Source organism: Schistocerca gregaria, chromosome 8, assembly GCF_023897955.1.
Source record: "Schistocerca gregaria isolate iqSchGreg1 chromosome 8, iqSchGreg1.2, whole genome shotgun sequence".
NCBI lineage: Eukaryota > Metazoa > Arthropoda > Insecta > Orthoptera > Acrididae > Schistocerca > Schistocerca gregaria.
The window spans coordinates 358,677,986-358,690,353 of NC_064927.1; positions in this window are offsets into that span (position 1 = coordinate 358,677,986).

The following is a 12,368-nucleotide window of genomic DNA, read 5'->3' on the forward strand; positions in this document are numbered from 1 at the left end:
AAAGAACTGTACCTTTGACTTCCTCAATACACAAATGTGGCACTGGAGAAGTAACAATGTTGGAAAGTTGTAGCGACCTGCAAGAAGACCTGCTCAGTGCAGGGACTGATAATTGATCCTCAGTGAAAACAATTGAAACATGTTACACGTAAATCAGTAGAACTACCCTTTATTGTATGACTCCACGATTGCCCAACAAGCACTGCAAGGAGTCACATCCACAAAATACCTCGGCGTGTGAGTGCAGAGCGATTTAGAGTGGATCGACCACATTACTTGCAGGAAAGACGCAGCAGACAATCTGTGGAAGAATCTTCAGGAAATGTAGTTCACCTGCAAAATAAGTAACTTACAGGACCACTGTTCGACCGTTGCTTGATTATTGCTCATCATTAAAGGGCCCACAGTAGAAAGGCTTGATACAGGAAATAGAGGCAACTCAAAGAACAACGCGTTTTAGACAGAAGTCGATTTAACAAGAGCGAAAACGACAAGATATTCATCCAATTCCAGTGGCAGATGGTACAGAAGAGATGCTGTGCATTACAGGGTTGTTTGCCGTTACAATATAATGTCGTGAACATTCATACCTAGAAGAACTAAGGAATATATATGTAGTCTGCTGACTGTTGAATGTCGACTGAACGAAAAATGACTTCATTAATCTTGTATTACGCGTTTGGGCATTTGCCATCATCAGATGTCCTGGGACTGTAAGCAACCAGTAGACTTAGTAGTTACATTCACCTATTGGCATAATAGTTACATATTGTAAAGGTTACAGGTATGAGTAGTCTGCTCATGACTGTTACCTTTACAACATGTAGCTGTTATGTCAACTGGTGCATGTAGTTACAACGTCTACTGGTTGCTTACAGTTCCAGGATATCTGATGATAGCCAACGCGGAAACGCGTAATACTATATTAATAAAGTTATTTGCATTCAGACAATGACCTTTCTCATATTCAGCATTCTGAAGACTGCATGTATTTCTCAATATCATCGCATGCCTCCTTCGTGATTTTATGTCACAGCTATGTTACCAACCAGTATGTTGCTTCATTCTACGTATATCTTTCAAAAATATCAAGAGACATACGAGTTCACATGGAAGGTTATCAACAATCACTGTACTGGCGCACCATCTGGAAAACGAAAGATGTGACAGTGGAGCAGTACACACATATCCTCCACCACCCACCATAAGGTTGCTGGCGGAATGTAAATGTAGTAGTGAATAAACAAACTATGTGACAGCAGCACTATCAAATAGTTCGTTGACAATGCTTTTCTATTTAGGAACGTATCGCCGTTCGATGATCATAGTGAAACGCAAAAAGACGTAACAAAATTTCCGCTTTGTGTAATAAATGCAAGACAATGTCTAGATAAGAAGAAAGAACTGTATAGTAACCTATTATAAGATCAATGATTCAAATATTAACGAAGTCACATCGTATAAGTGTTTAGGAGTAATACTAAAATGGGACATAAAACTGAACGATCACCTAAAACCAGTATTAAGAAAGGTGAATGTAGTTGCTGGAGAGGTTCTGGGAAAGTACAGTGCATTTGTAAATGAAAGCAGAAGCAAATACAAAAGGCTAGTACGAACGATTCTAGAGTATCGTCCTAGTGCTTGGAATCCTTATCCAGTAGACATCACACGTCCAACGAATTCAGCGGAGCGCTGCTAAGATCGTAACATGCCCGTATAGCCCTTTCGAAATTGCAACAGAAATGATTGGGACACTTAAGTGGAAAGAAGGACTAACATTTCCTCGAATCCTTCTTGAGTAAAACTAGAGAAACTACACTATGTGATCAAAAGTATCCGAACACCTGGTTGAAAATGACTTACAAGTTCGTGGTAGCCTCCAGCGGGAATACTGGAATTCAATATGGTGTTGCCAACCTTTAGCCTTGATGACAGCTTCCACTCTCGCATCCATACGTTCAATCAGTTGGAAGGTTTCTTGTACATAAGTTTTCGTACCCTTTTTTTTTACCCACTGCTGCCTTGAGAATTTGGGAGAGTGTATTCCAATCAACATCGCCGAATGTAGTGTGTTTTCGTCTGTAGTTTTCTTGGGCCCTCAATGCTTTCAGTCTTCGAGAATGTTGTTCCTTCTCTTGTGTCGGTTTTCTTGAGTTCTTGATTATTTTATGTCGTGAAAGCTTGTCTCTTCTACTGGTTTGTAGAAAATGTTCTGTTTCTTATTGCGTCCAAGCCGTCTCCTGCATTTTCGAAATCTCCCCTACTTCTCTCAGCCTTGTGTTTTTGGATCTGCAATTGTTCGGTAAGTCGAAGATTTTTTTAGTGATGCTGTCATTAGGCCTATTCATCTTGCTGATGTGTCCATAGAATTTTATTCTCCTTTTTCTCATTATACCTGTTATCTTATAAACTATGAGATATAGTTCAGTATTAGACCTATACTGAGTCACCGCTGCTTTTGAGTCCTAGTACTTTTCTTTCAATTTTTTCTCGTTTTTTATGCTCTCGCTTTGTAGTCATTTTAAGAGACTCTGCTGCATAGAATACATACCGTCTTGCCAGTATTTCACATTCAGTTTTGTGTTCTGCGATAAAAATTTTTGGTATGGGTGTTTGTTACTCAAAAGGGCCTCTCTGTTCCTGTATTTTTATTCATGTTGTTTGAAATCCATTACCCTAGATATTTGAAACAGTTTACTTTATATACTGTGTTGTTTTTTATTCTAATATTTTGAGGTGCATTACTGATGTTCGCTATGAACTGTACTACTGCTTGTCGGATCTCTGGAAGAGTTATGAAGCAAATGCCACGAAGTGGTTCCTTCATCTTCGGAGTCAAATCAAAGTCACAAGGACTGAATTTTAGTTATTTCGTTGATGTGTGACTTTCAGCTGAGTATCAATATCTCTTAAATTAATGTTCTTTTCTTGCCCTTAAGGCATGAGATTGTTATATTTTCATATGGGGCCTTCTGCCAAATTTTACTGGAGAGGTTTTAAGATAAGGCGTTCTGACTTTTAGATTGTAGGACATATTGCAAATTAGGGATAAAGACACTCTGTGTTCTGTAGTAGAAACAGAACCGCAAGTGAGCGACAATGAAGATCCTGAGGAAGAACCGGGGAGTATGGTGGATGGTTCAGTACTTCCCAGTCCCATAGACCGAACAGAGCAGCCACAGCCCGTGCATTGTCATGAAAAATGATAAGTGGGTTGCGCAGAAAGTGTCGCCGCTTCTTTCGCAAAGCTGGTCCCAGGTGATGCTCCAAAAACGAACGATAATACTGTGCACTGACGCTCTCCCGTGGAGGAAGGTACTGTGTTACGAAAACACCATCACTGTCGTACACGAGAATCCCCATAACTTTCATCATAATGACGCTATTCGTTGGATTGGCGTTTCAGTTGTGCGACCAGCTTTCTCGAGGAAGCGGCGACACTTTCTGCGCAACCCACCCATCATTTTTCACGAGAATGCGAGGGCGTATACAGTGCAATTTGTGGCTGCTCTGTTCGGTCGCCGGCCGGAGTGGCCGAGCGGTTCTAGGCGCTACAGTCTGGAACCGTGCGACCGCTACGGTCGCGGGTTCGAATCCTGCCTTGGGCATGGATGTGTGTGGTGTCCTTAGGTTAGTTAGGTTTAAATAGTTCTAGGGGACTGATGACCTCAGAAGTTAAGTCCCATAGTGCTCAGAGCCATTTTAACCATCTGTTCGGTCGATGGCACTGGTAAGTACTGTATCATCCACCACACTCCCCGGACTTAAGTCCTTGTGACTTTGATTTTATTCCGAAGATGAAGAAACCACTTTATGGCATTCGCTTCAGAACTGTTCCAGAGATTAGACAGACTGTAGACTGCTCCGTTGGCACCATCAACAGAAAAGGCTCTGCTAACGGTATGCTAAACTCTCCACATCACGGCTTGTACACAACGTTGGTGACTACTTCGAAGGACAGAAACAGGTGAAAACATGTAACTCTTTTGTATCGATTATGAATAAATAGTTGGCACTATTTAGGTTCCAACCCTCGTATTATGTGTATTCAAAATGTGTAAGTTTAAATGGTTCAAATGGCTCTGGGACTTAACATGTGTGGTCATCAGTCCCCTAGAACTTACAACTACTGAAACATAACTGACCTAAGGGCATCACACACATCCATGCCAGAGGCAGGATTCGAACCTGCGACCGTAGCGGTCACGTGGTTCCAGACTGAAGCGCCTAGAACCGTACGGCCACACAGGCCGGAAAAAATGTGTAAGTGGTAAGCTTCTGTGAGCAACCGTGGTTCGGTGAAAACTGAATTTCTGTTTGTAGCAACTTTACATCCAAAACCCTCCCCTCCTCAAACCCCCCTCGACCCTCCCCACTTTCCTATGCGGCCCGAGCTGGCGCTATACAATCTTAATATTGGCTCTTAAGCAAAAAACTTTGACAGCCACTGACCAAGTTGCTAGACAGAAATCGCCGAGGCTGACAGTTGAGGAGCGGCAAGTAAATTTGCTGCGGGCAGCCAAGGTACCGTAAAGGTGGCCGGCGACGCCCTTGCAGAGGCTGCGCGGCCGCAAGCTGGCTAATTGCAGGGGGCGGCGCCGGCCCGCCATCTGGCGCCTGCGGGCCCGGGCTGCAGGGTCGTAACGCAGCCTAACTGCTGGCTGCTGCCCGCCCCGGCCGGTCCCGCCCGCTGGATTTGTCGAGACAAACGAGCGAGCAGGGCCGCCATGTGCCAGCGCCGCGGCGCAGTCCATCCATCCCCGCGGCCGTTCTGCGGCGCTCCTCCTCCCGGCTTTATGCCGGCGCGACAAATGCTTGTCGGGCGACAATCTGTCGGCAGGTGGCGGCCCTGACAGCCGCAGCGACCGCCCCCTGGCGCGGGGGACTCCCCGGCCTCCCGTCTACTGTGCGTTCCTCGTGGCGCCGTAGGTGGCACCCCTCACCGTGACTTTCTATAAAATACTCGGTATAAACTATCGCAACACCAAAGATGAGAAGGAAAGCGATAAGGGACGTCTTGTCAGAGAAGTAAAATATTCAATAGAGGCAAAATCCTATTTGGGGAGTAACTAATATGAACTGTGTCATGTTCCAGTTGGATGTAGATGAACATACAAATATGAAACTTCCTGGCAGATTAAAACTGTGTGCCCGACCGAGACTCGAACGCGTGAGTCGTGCTTCGGTAGCTCAGATGGTAGAGCACTTGCCCACGAAAGGCAAAGGTCCGGAGTTCGAGTCTCGGTCGGGCACACAGTTTTAATCTGCCAGCAAGTTTCATATCAGCGCACACTCCGCTGCAGAGTGAAAATCTCATTCTGGAAACATCCCCCAGGCTGTGGCTAAGCCATGTCTCTGCTAGGTTCGTAGGACAGCTTCTGTAAAGTTTGGAAGGTAGGAGACGAGATACTGGCAGAAGTAAAGCTGTCAGTACCGGGCGTGAGTCGTGCTTCGGTAACTCTGGGGAACGTCCTGGAAGAGTTCCCAGACGCGACGAGAGTGAACGGGGAAGCAGACGGGTTATCTGAAATTAAGTGTGAAGAGCTGGAGGAAGCGGTTACACGAGGTGCTTGCAACAAGTCCCCAGGTCCAGACTCATTCCCGTTGGAATTTGACCGTGCCTTTGTGACCATTATGACACCGATGTGGCTATGTATGTTTAATGAGCTTCTGCGGCAAGAAGTACCTGTTCACATTCTGATACCGATACCGAAGCCCCATGGTGGCAAACGGCCTTGTGATTATCGCCCCTTGACCCTCCTTAATAGTGACTACAAGATCTTCATGCGCATCCTGGGAAGTCGTATCAAAAAGTCGCTGGAGAATCGAATACATGCCGATCAGACTTGTCTTGGCGGCATCAGTAATATCCACACAGCCTTGGGAGACTATCGTGACGTCCGCCCTCGCGGTTGCATGCCGCCTCTGGGGGGCGATGGTTGCAGCAGATTTAGATCATGTTTTTGATCGCGTGGATCATGTATACCTCGAGGCGGTGATGAACAGGATGGATGTCTCGCCATTATGGACCAATGCTGTGATGCGGCTGTTGCACGGCGCCAGATCAGCGACGGTGGTCAACGGAGGGAGAACTGAGTATTGTAAGATCTTAAGATCAGTGAGACAGGTTTGCCCCTCGTCGATCCTCCATTCTGCGACCGCCTTAGAACCGTGCCTCGCAGACCTTCACCGCCGTCTTACCGAGATCTCCCTACGGCATTTGTCATTCAAAAGCAGAGCATACGCGGATGATATTGTGTTCCTCGTACGGAATGAGAGGGAGACTCAAACAACACTGGATTGACTACAGACGTATGGGATGGCAGCTGGAAGTGTGGTCAACTACCGAAAATCACAATTCATGCATGTGGGGCGTGGACTAGAAGCAGGAACGGAAGGACCCTTACCTGCGGTGGAAACCCTCCGCTGTTTGGGTATCACCTTTCATAAGGAGACAGCGAGAACGGCTGCGGATAACTACCGAAGACTGTTACTCAGAGTCCGCACGGCAGTACGACTAAACGCCCTACGGTCGATGGATATGCTGCAGCGAGTGTTACTCGTCAACCTTTATCTCGCGGCCATGATGTGCCACCTGACACACCTCCTCTCCTTGACGCGCACGATGGCTATGAGGATTCGGGCGGCTTTTGGGTACTGTGTGTCCCTGGGACAACTCTTTAAGGTACAGTACAACACGCTTATCCTCCCAGCGCGAGAGGGGGACGTTGGTTTAGTGAACGTGCACGAGAAGGCGCGTGCCATGTATATTAATACTATGTTCAAACGGTGGCGCAACAGGAATCACTCGCTTACGGGGACGATCATCGAAGAACTCGTACCAACATCGCATCTTCCTCCAGTCAGTGTCGGCCATATTTCGCCCACTTTAACGTATGTGCGCACGTTCATCATGGAACACAGTTACGTTCGAGAGCGTTTACCGACGACCCGACAGTCGACATCGAAGGACGTGTACCATCTGCTTCTTCGACCGATCGCCCGGAATAGGGTGGAACGCAAACATCCAGCTGTTGGTTGGCACGTGGTGTGGCGCGCGGTCCACCACCCCCACCTACCTACATCCTTCAGATCAACATGGTACATTGTCGTGAACCGAAAATACCCTACAAATGATAAAAAGTACACAATACATTTGGCGGATTCGCCCTTGTGTCAGAAATACGGCGTTCTGGATACGGACGACCATCGGCTGGTCTGCGGCGAGGCATTGGCTGTCTGGGCTCTCGCAAGAAAGATAATAGGGGTCTGTTCTGACGTAGTATTTTTTCCAGAAGAAACGTATTTTCCGCGTCATAAGACGAACGCAGTGGGGTGGATCACAGGTATGACGGTCCATTACATCTACAGAGACACACGCACGAACTTACTGAACGTCCTGGATTACTGGCAATACTTGCAAGATGGACACACAAAACTATTACGGCTACAAAAGTATAAGGATTGGTATGCCAATTACCTAGTAACGGTTTTTGCGGACACGCCATATACTTGGGGTGTGCCGGGTGCGCAAAGATGAGCGGCGCTGCTTTCGTTGTGAAACCGACCAAGTAATGTGATCGACTAAGAACACTATGCGAGTATGCGACCTACGAAAAACACAGGCTTGAACAGTTAGCAAATGGATGTACTTCAAATTTTGTTTTCATATTCATAAATACTTTTCTTTAGGGTGCCGGAGGTGGCCCCATTCTGATTTTGTTGTTACTTCATGCTGCATCGTAGGACGGCAGCGAGGTTCCTTCTAGGACAGTTATCATGTGTCAGGACGTACTATGTTTATTTTGTGAATAAAAAAGGTTTCTGTTTCTCCTACCTTCCTTCATATAAAATAAATATATAAATAAATAAAAACCTCTCACTCCCACAAAAAAATAAAGTAAAAAAATAAAACAAATACCGTGCCCGGGAAAACAAAGTTGGTAGAGTACAACAACAAAAAAAAAAGGGGGATAGCGTGAGCGGCTGCGGGACGAGAGGTCCTTGGTTCGGGTCATCCCTCGAGTGGGAAGTTTACTTTTTTTTGTTTTCGCAAAGTTATGATATTTCCTTTCGTTAGAAAATAAAAAAATAAACAAATAAGTGGTAGAGCACTTGCCCGCGAAAGGCAAAGGTCCCGAGTTCGAGTCTCGGTCGGGCGCACAGTTTTAGTCTGCCAGGAAGTTTCATATCAGCGCACACTCCACTGCAGAGTAAAAATCTCATTCTGAACATACAAATGTTCACACAAGTTTTATTTCGGAATGTGCCTGTACATGTGTAGCCAATTCGGTCAAACATCATCATAAAAGCAGTATAAATGTAACAATACAGTACGAGAGGCGTGTACGCTGTAAATAACTTCATCTTACCAAACGGTAAGGAGTTTGACAGAGTACTGAAAGATCTAAGTCGAAACAAGGCTCCGGGAGTAGACAACATTCAATCAGACTACCGATAGCCTTGGGAGAGCTAGCCCTGACAAAACTCTACCATCTGGTGAGCAAGATGTATGAGACAGGCGAAATACCCTCAGACTTCAAGAAGAATATAATAATTCCAACCCCGAAGAAAGCAGGTGTCGACAGGTGTGAAAATTACAGAACTATCGCTTCAATAAATCACGGCTACAAATTACTGACACGAACTCTTTACAGACGAATGGAAAAACTGGTAGAAGCCGACCTCGGGGAAAATCAGTTTGGATTCCGTAGAAATGTTGGAACACGCGAGGCAACACTGATCTTACGACTTATCTTAGAAGAAAGATTAAGGAAAGCCAAACCTGCTTTTCTAGCATTTCTAGACTTAGAGAAAGCTTTTGACAATGTTGACTGGAGTTCTTTCTTTAAAGTTCTGATGGTGGTAGGGATCGAATAAGGGAACGAAAGGCTATTTACAATTCGTACAGAAGCCAGATTGCAGTTATAAGAGTAGAGGGGCATGAAAGGAAGTAGTGGTTGGGAAGGGAGTGAGACAGGGTTCTGGCCTCTCTCCGATGTTATTCAATCTGTATATTGAGCAAGCAGTGAAGAAAACAAAAGAAAAGTTCGGAGTACGTATTAAAATCCATGGAGAAGAAATAATAACTTTGAGGTTCGCCGATGACATTGTAATTCTGTCAGAGACACCAAAGGACTTGGAAGAGCAGTTGAACTGGTTGGATAGTGTCTTGAAAGGAGGATATAAGGTGAACACCAACAAAAGCAAAACGATGATAATGGAATGTAGTCGAATTAAGTCGGGTGGTGCTGAGGGAATTAGATTAGAAAATGACACACTTAAAGTAGTAAAGCAGTTTTGCTATTTGGGGAGCAAAATAACTGGTGATGGTCGAAGTAGAAAGGATATAAAATGTGGACTGGCAATGCCAAGAAAAGCGTTTCTGAAGAAAAGAAATTTGTTAACTACGAGTATAAATGTGTCAGGAAGTCGTTTCTGAAAGTATTTGTATTGAGTGTAGCCATGTATGGGAGTGAAACATGGACGATACATAGTTTGGACAAGAAGAGAATAGAAGCTTTCGAAGTGTGGTGCTACAGAAGAATGCTGAAGATTAGATGGGTAGATCACATAACTAATGAGGAGGTATCATTTAGAATTGGGGGAGAAGAGGAGTTTGTGGCAGAACTTGACAAGAAGAAGGGACCGGATGGTAGGACATGTTCTGAGGCATCAAGGGATCACCAATTTAGCATTGGAGGGCAGCGTGGAGGGTAAAAACCGTAGAGGGAGACCAAGAGATGAATACACTAAGCAGATTCAGAAGGATGTAGATTGCAGTAAGTACTGGGAGATGAAGAAGGTTGCACAGGATAGAGTAGCATGGAGAACTGCATCAAACCTGTCTCAGGACTGAAGACCACAACAACAACAACAACAAAAACAACAACAACAACAGAGGCAAAAGTAGTCGATAATGTCTAAAAATCTGTTTTGGTTTTTTGTATTTTGTAGTAATTTATTTCTCTTTGAATCCAGCAGGAGACACTACTATTATTAAAAACAATCGTGTCAGTCTACTGAAAAGGTCCTCTTATCATAATGGAGAGGCAACAGCCTTGCCGCAGTGGATACACCGGTTCCCGTCAGATCACTGAAGTTAAGCGCTGTCGAGCGTGGCCAGCGCTTGGATGGGTGACCATCCAGCTGCCATGCGCTGTTGCCATTTTTCGGGGTGCACTCTGCCTCGTGATGCCAATTGAGGAGCTACTCGACCGAATAGCTGCGGCTCCGGTCAAAGAAAACCATCATAACGACCGGGAGAGCGGTGTGCTGACCACACGCCCCTCCTATTCGCATCCTCAACTGAGGAAGACACGGCGGTTGGATGGTCTCGATGGGCCACTTGTGGACTGAAGACGGAGTGCTTTATCATAATGGAGAAATAACACTGACATGGCAAAAGGCCCCTTTTCTAATACCTGCAGCTGCGAATGCAATGCTTCACAAAATAGTATCTCCTAAATGTTATATGCATTTTAAGATATTCGGAATAACTTTGAATAAAAGAACCATATTTTGTGAGTAATACAATACCAAACAAGGCAAGTGGTTCCTTTTTATATGAAAGGATAAAATGCCTAAAGCTGTTACCAGTCTGTAGTTGGTATCCCTAATATGACAGCCGACGTTACTGCAGTAACAGAAACGTACACCGACAACACACGTTAATCCTGCTGTTGTTGCTAGAAATGAATAAGATGAAGCTGCTGTGAATACGTATGATCGACTAAATTTCTTGAAGAACAGTAATGTCGCCTTCACATAACCAAATACATTCACTCTGACTTCATCGCTAGCTACGAAGCTAGTGTATATTGCAAAACGGGCGTTAATGGAAATGAATTTGCGCACCATATATTTCCGGAAAAAATGGACATGTTTTCTTTTCCAGGTGCACTAATTCCAGTAGGAACGACAAAACAACAGACAGGTTATCTTTTCAGCTGAGCAGTGCATGGCTTGTGTTCATCCCATTAATTGTTTGTCATGTTCTATTATGTTAGTGCCGCCTCGTTTTCTTATTCTAGTTACTGGTGTCACTAACTTCCTGCCTTACTTGCCCGTGAGTGGCAGCAGCAGCGCGTATCGATAAGTGCTCTGTCGTACCATCTCTGGAGCGACCGATAGTATTTCCGGGTCGTCGTGTGTCGGGTGGTCAGTGAGTGGGAGACGCACCAGCAGTGCAGTGACGACGGAGCAGCAGCCGCGGACGGACCAGCAGTCCAGTTGGCCAGTTGGCGTGGAGCAGCAAGCAAGCCCATGTAGTGCGGAGTCGGGCTGGAGCCGCTGGCGCCGTGCACGTGCCGTTGAAGTGTGAGGCGCTGCTCGCGAGTGCTACGAAGTTCGTCGCCCACCGATCTTGGACATGAAAGTTGAGTCGTCACTCAACTTGCTATCGAGCCTCAACTGTTTACATTTCTTCGTTGGATCCTGGTTGTCGCTTTTGGGACATTTCCGCGAGCAACAACGTGTGCGTATTTAAGTCCACTAAGATTCCAGCCGTCTTCCTGTGAAATTTAACTTAATTTATTCCCTGTTATGGAAGTTCACCAGCGGTATCTTCTGCCTTGTGGCCGTTGATTTTCCGGCTACCTGCTCTGGTCGTTCACGTAATTTTAGGCAGTGTATTTTCCTCGTCGTGTTACTGCTGTCCAGTGTGGCACGTAGTTCCACAGCTGAGGTGTTGTTGGTCGTTGTGGGCGCCAATGTTCTGTGTGTCGTGTATTGAATTCTTGTGGTCGTTTTGCTGGTTGCATGGAGCGGAACTGATTTGGTTGATTGGTCAGTCGGCTGTCTGTTGGTTGGGTTGCCTCCAGATTAAGAAGTCGTGGGACAGGCTGCCTGTCGCACCTAAATGGGCGTTTAAGTCCCAGGCTGACACTTGGAAACATCTGAGCGCTGTTCCTTGTGTGTTATGTAGTAATTTCCCTGTATTGATTTTAGTTATTTGATTGATTCGTGACTTTTATCTAGTATCAGTATCTCTTAAATTAATGTTTTTTTCTTGCCCTTAAGGCATGAGATTGTTATATTTTTATATGGGGCCTTCTGCCAAATTTTACTGGAGAGGTTTTAAGATAAGGCCTTCTGCCTTTTAAATTGTAGGACATATTTCAAATTAGGAATAAAAGACACTCTGTGTTCTGTAGTAGAAACACAACCGCACGTCAGAGACAAAGAAGATACTGAGGAAGAACCGTTCCAGTCAGATATTCCAGAAGCAAAAAAGAAGAGGCGAAAATGTAATTTGTGAACGACATTGAGCCCCTTAACGCACAAGTATTTTTGACATATAAAATGAAACATTTTGGCCACTATAAAGTGTGGGGTATCAGTAACCAGTTTTTGGGATTTTGTGAATT